Below are 6,000 nucleotides of genomic sequence, written 5' to 3'. Positions count from 1 at the left end.
GATGTAATCTCCTGAAATTGGGGTGGTATTGTCAGGTCCCAGGAAGACTAGGATGTTCAGGGTTACTCACACCTCTAAAGCTGCTGCTGAGGTGTGAACTCTCTTGGGATCAATGAGCCCATAAGAATTGCAAATGATATAAATCTGAGACCTCATCTCTAAAAAGGGGGCTAAATTATTCTAGATAGGATAAGATTATATAAACAAACCATAAAAACTTGAAGTCACAAAAGGTCTGAATATTACACAGGGCTGGAGGGGGAGGAGGAGACATAAGGATAATATACTTAATGGTTAAAGTTGGTCACATGCTCCAGCCCAGTCTAATGAGGAGGAGGCTGGTAAAGGTCCCACCTTCCTTCACCAGAGGCCTGATGGGGAAGCAGCAGAGGGAAGGAAGCCTCTCTGCTCAGCTTCCTCTCAGCCCTTCCCACCCGGGCAGCCAGACTCTTAAAACAGGCTTGTGAGCTGTGTGTCTGAATGCATCCCCAGCTGGTGGTGCTTTGAGATGAAGTAGGCCCCTAGGGTGACTCACGGAGATTGTCCCAGACAAGCACCCACAGCCAGCTGGGTCCTCACCTGGTCTTTCCTGGCAACTCATGGGCATGTGTGTGAAAGGGAGAGGGGTCACGGGCACCCTCCCCTCCTCTGAGTTTCTTCTTCTCCGGTGTTTGGTCACAGCAACAAGTAACTAAGGTGCTTGGTGGTGATAGGACAGACAGCCGAGCCTGGTGACCCTGCTGCAAGTCTAGTGACCTAATGAGACCCTGGATAGAAATGAACATTAGAAAGCCTCTGGAGCCAGCCCAGTGGCAGCGCATGCACCTTGCTTCTGTAAGGTACTGGGTTCAATCTCTAATGCAGGGGCGGGGGGGGGGGAATTAGAGTTTTTCTCAGCTCCTTAACATGATGGAGCTCCAGGGTTGGACTTGGGACAAGCTCCTCTGAAGGCAAAGGTCGAGTGTCTGCGCAGTACTCACAAGCAGTTTCAGCTCCAGTGCCCCGGGGTTGGTGAATGGCTAGAAATTGGATGCCAGGAGGGAGGAGTTCCAGGAGGGAAGAGTGCCAGCAGGCAGGTGTACTGGCTGTGAGCAAACTGATTTAGCAGAGGTTCAGCCACCACTGGCGCCGCCTGTGTTGGCGCCCACTGTCTTCCCTCCCCTCCCATCAGTCTGCCGTGGGTGTTCATTAGGACTGGGCAGGGGGGGATGTAAAACCTGTAGTAAAGTACAAATGACGTGAAGATTACCTTCCTGATTGTGCTGTGTGCGCTTCAGTGGCATTATAGTCTTTGACTTTTCTATTTCCGTATCTCAGAACTAAATCCATGAACACTCCTTCCCCATCTCTGAGCCCCAGGCAAGCATTTTGTTCCTGTAGCTATGACCTGATTGCTTGCATAACTCAAGTTCCTTTTGACTGTGTTTCCTTACTTGTCCTGTCCGCAGGCTTGCAACAACGACGGGCTCTTGTGGTGGTGGTTTGAATGAGAATGGCTCCTATAGCTTAATCATCAGGCAGTGGCACAATTTAAAAAGGATGGTCTTGTTGGAGGAAGTGTGTCACTGGGGATGGGCTGCAAGGTTTCAAAAGCCCACACTAAGGCCCAGTTCTCTCTCTGCCTGATACCTGCAGATCAGGATGTAAAGCTCTCAGTTACTGTGGTAGCCCCATGCTTGCCTTGTGTGCCGCCATGATGATAATGGACTAGTAAGACTGAGACTGTAAGCAAGCCTCCAGTTAAATGCTTTCTAAGAGTTACCTTGGTCATGGCGTCTCTTCACTGCCACTGAACACTAAGGGTGCCTCCTTCCTTGAGGCTAATTTCTCACTGCATGTTCATGCTGTCTTTCCCACTCAGCTACTGCAGAACACATGGACCACATCAGAATCAGCTGTAGGGAATAACTATCCTCACGGGGGTCCACATCCTTTCTAGACCACACTCCCAAATCTTTTGGCTACATACCAACGAGTGAGACTGGTGGACTATATACCATGTTTAAATTGGGGGGGGGGGGGGAAGGGTCAACTTGTATTTTTGTTTTTAGAATAGCCCTGAATTCCCAGTTCTTATCCCTCAACCTCCTGTGTGCTGGGATTTCAAGTGAGTTGCTGTGTCTAGTTTATACTTTTTAAAAAAAGATTCATTTTTAATTAGGTGTAGCTGCCTGTGTGAGCAGATACCCGCAGAGACCAGAAGGTGACATGTAAATTTAACTTTTATTCGCCTAATGTAATTATCTGCTAACCTAGACTAAGTCTTAGAAGCTTCTAGCCTCCATACAATCTAATCTAGGTTTAGAATGTTTTCAGCCTGAGACTTCCTGCTGAATAAGCCCACCCGTTCTTGTTCTGAGCTCTGGCTGACTGGTTTGACTCAGCTGTCCTGGCTCAAACTACTCTCCAAGGTGACTGATTCAATCCAGCTTCTCTCAGCTTCTGAGTTGCTCTGCTTGGCCTCAAACTATGGCAATCTGTGTCTAATCTTCTGGCTTGTTCTGTCTTCATCTATGTCTAGCTTTTTCTTTCTTTTTTTTTTTGGTTTTTCGAGACAGAGTTTCTCTGTATAGCCCTGGCTGTCCTGGAACTCAGAAATGCCTGCCTCTGCCTCCTAAGTGCTGGGATTAAAGGAATGTGCCACCACTGCCCGGCTGGCTTGTTCTTTCTCTGCAACCTGTCTGTATACAACTGTCACAAAAAAGTGTGTGATGGTTTGCATATGCTCAGCACAGGGAGTGGCACTATTAGGAGGTATGGCCTTGTTGGTGTAGGTGTGTCACTGTGGGGTTGGGCTTTAATACCCTCATCCTAGCTGCCTGGAAGTGAGTCTTCCACTAGCAGCCTTCAGATGAAGATGGAGAACTCTCAGCTCTGCTTGCATCATGCCTGCCTGGATGCTGCCATGCTCCCACCTTGATGATAATGGACTGAACCTCTGAAACCATAAGCCAGCTCCAATAAAATGTCCTTTATAAGGACATTGGTCATGGTGTCTGTTTACAGCAGTAAACCCTAAGACAAACTACTTCCCACACCGGGCTGTAATGGAGTCTTGAAGGCTGGCATGACACATGAATACACAATCCTGTTGTAACCTCTCAGACTGTAGGCCTGTACCACTTCACTTCACCTTACATTTAAAAAAACTTGTAAACAAAAAGGTGACAAGTTGTCTGCACCCATGGGCTGTCACTAGAGAACTAGATTCTCTACATAAGTTCTGGTGAGTAAAATTTTATTAAAAGAGAAGAAAAATCCAAACAAAGACTAAAAGAAAAACATTTATTGAATCAAAATCAATACTTTTTTTTTTTTTAATATCTACAAGCCAACAGTGAGCTCACTTTATTCAAGAATGAACACAATGTACAAAAAAAGTATGCTTAGATTATAAAAATACGTCCATCTTGTCTTCTGGTGCTGAGCATAAGTCACTGAACAGACCAAGCAGCTGCTCTACACCGACAGCTCCATTTGATGACCACGAGGAAGCGAATGGACAGAGCGTTTCCAGGCCCACTGGAGAAGCTGTGCCCAGCACGCGGCTGCAGTCTGCTGTCTCTCCTGCTTACTAGGTGTAACCATGTATTTCAGAGAAGTATTAATATAATAAATTCTGGGTACAAAATCCTATTAGCTCCAATTTAAAAATGAGATGTGTGACTGGGGGAACACATGAGTCCCCAGGGTTTACAACCCCATGGAGGGAGGTGGGAAGTGTGTCTCCCTGCACCTCTGCCGGCATCCTTAAGGCTCCATAAACATCTGGTACCAGGTTACTCTGAACATTCTCTTGACCTTACTGGAACCCTCCAGGGCACCGGGGTGGTGCACTGTGTACAGTGTCTCACTGTGCTGAGAGGTCAGAGGCTGCCAGGACCATCACGGGCTTCAGGAGCCTCTGGCTTATTAATGACTGGCCTTGGAGCAGCAAACAGTGATGGGGGAGGGGACAATAGCTCCCTGTGCTGTCCCATCCATCAGTGCTGACGATGCCAAGAAATCCCTGTCTGTTATACAGAAAGAGTCTGCACACAGCAGTGCCCTGGCAGGAACCTCACCCTGGCTAAGCAGAATGACAGACTCTAGAGTGCAGTGTCCTTACGGTGAATGAAAGACAACAGTGAAGAAAACGTGTCTCCTTGACAGAGAAATTCTCTGTGCTCAGGATTGACACCTAAGAACAGTAAGAATTGCAAAATCAAACAATCAGGTCATCCAGTGTTCCATCCTACTGGTAAGTTATGTTCAGAAGAAATACAGGAGAAATGCTTTCGGCTTTGCCTGCGTCAGCCTAGTGGCTCTTCAGTCAGCATTCTCAGGACAGGGACAGGCGAAGGCAGAAAAGATCACAGCTTCTCTAGACAAGGACTACATGCCTTCAGCGCTCTAATTTCAGTTAAGACTCATCTTCTTCACAAACGCTAATCAGTCAATCAAAGGCAGTTAGATAGGAAGTAATGTGGACCACAGGGCCCAGCTACCTACACTCAGCAGGGAAGAGAAACAGAATGGGACCTGAGCAAAGGCCTCTTACTAATCACAGAATGTCACTGTGAGGCTGACCCTGTCTGTGAATCAGCCAGGCAGCAGGTTGCTGTTGGAAGCTGCCACAGCCTCCACAGTAAGTGGAACACTGGAAGGCCAAGGCCTCTGCAAGTCACAGCTGGTAGCAGAGGCCAGAATTTCAACACACAGCTAGTGGAAACAATTCAACACCAAAAGACTAAATAGAAAGCAGAGTGACAGGTACACAAAGAAGAGCTAACAGGACAAAGATGCTGAGAAACTGAATGGGCTTCACAACACTCAGATACAGACTGTATCTGCGCACAATCACAGGTCCTTACTCTCAAATAAATACACTGAACATTTACAGCCAAGCAACTGCCTCTCAACACAGGCTTTCCTGTCTCCGCTCTAGTCAGACCAGAACCCACTCAGAATGTCTGTAAAGAGCCTCCTGTGAGAGGAGCATCCTCGGGCTGCAGCAGCAGCTCAGGGTGGATGTCTGGTGTCCCATGGGGTCCCCTCTGAGCAGCACCATGGAGTGTGCTCAAGTTTCCAGCAGATGAAAAGGACTATTGTGCTTGTGGGTCTCATGCCTTCAATATACAGAAGTGGTGGCAGTGATTACAGGTCTTTGTTTACCAGTAAAATCATAAGGCAGAGGGGCTGGAGGTGCAATGGAAAGGTTTAAAATGGAGAAATTACAATACAGTGCTAGCTAGCAGTCACAAAAAAGACCATGCTAAGATCCGATCCATGTCAATTCAACATTGAAAATTCAGCTACGATCCAAAGAACTCTGTCAGAGTCTCAGGCATGCATGCCACTGGCTGACAGCAAGGCAGGTCGGCCTGACACTGCCTTCCCTGGAGCAGGAGCGTCTTTGCTGGAGATCACAGGGGTGAACAGATTGCCGCCACACTTCTTTTTTATAATTAAAATAAAAGAAATCCAATCACAAGACAAAAATATTATAGAACTGTGGACAGAGAAAATACAGGAATTCACAATGACCTAAAAAAACCAAAAGAAGAATTAAAATTATTATTTTTGTAGTTTTTTGTTTTGTTTTATAAACAGGGTCTCTTTACACAGTCTTGGCTGTCCTGGAACTATGTAGACCAGGCTGCCTCCCAAATGCTGGGATTAAAGGCACATCCAGCCAAAAAATTAAAATTATTTCTATACTCTTAGGTAAATAAATCCTTCTTTTTAAGTAGTCTTTTTATTTTTCATTTGAAAAGCTTATATTTATAAATCACCTCACTACTCAGTATTCAGTACTGTCCCTCGTGGACAAAGCAGCATTTTGTCACCAGAATCACAGGCCAAAGCTTTCTCCCTAAACTGTCTCTTAAGGCCTTCAGATGAGGAGACAGCCTGACATTTAAATCTAAAATCAAGCATATGCCAAGGCCACAAAGAAAAATAATCTGACCAACTTTTTTAACCTCAAGACTAAGACTCTTGGCTAACCCAGAGCCACCC

The 6,000-nt window shown here is 46.3% G+C and overlaps 1 protein-coding gene across 1 annotated transcript in view; it reads right to left on the bottom strand.

Annotated features, from left to right (window-relative positions):
- Positions 1-3,271: 3,271 nt before the first annotated feature.
- Cdc42se2 (CDC42 small effector 2) overlaps positions 3,272-6,000 on the bottom strand; it is a 69,396-nt gene continuing 66,667 nt past the window's right edge. Inside the window, exon 6 of the mRNA XM_034506915.2 lies at positions 3,272-5,526. The gene's annotated coding sequence lies outside the window, so the exon portion shown is untranslated. The remainder of the gene's footprint in view (positions 5,527-6,000) is intronic.

Source organism: Arvicanthis niloticus, chromosome 6 (genome assembly GCF_011762505.2).
Source record: "Arvicanthis niloticus isolate mArvNil1 chromosome 6, mArvNil1.pat.X, whole genome shotgun sequence".
NCBI classification, from domain to species: domain Eukaryota; kingdom Metazoa; phylum Chordata; class Mammalia; order Rodentia; family Muridae; genus Arvicanthis; species Arvicanthis niloticus.
The sequence above is the reverse complement of the archived record's forward strand: the minus strand, read 5'-3'. Positions and strand labels throughout refer to the sequence as shown.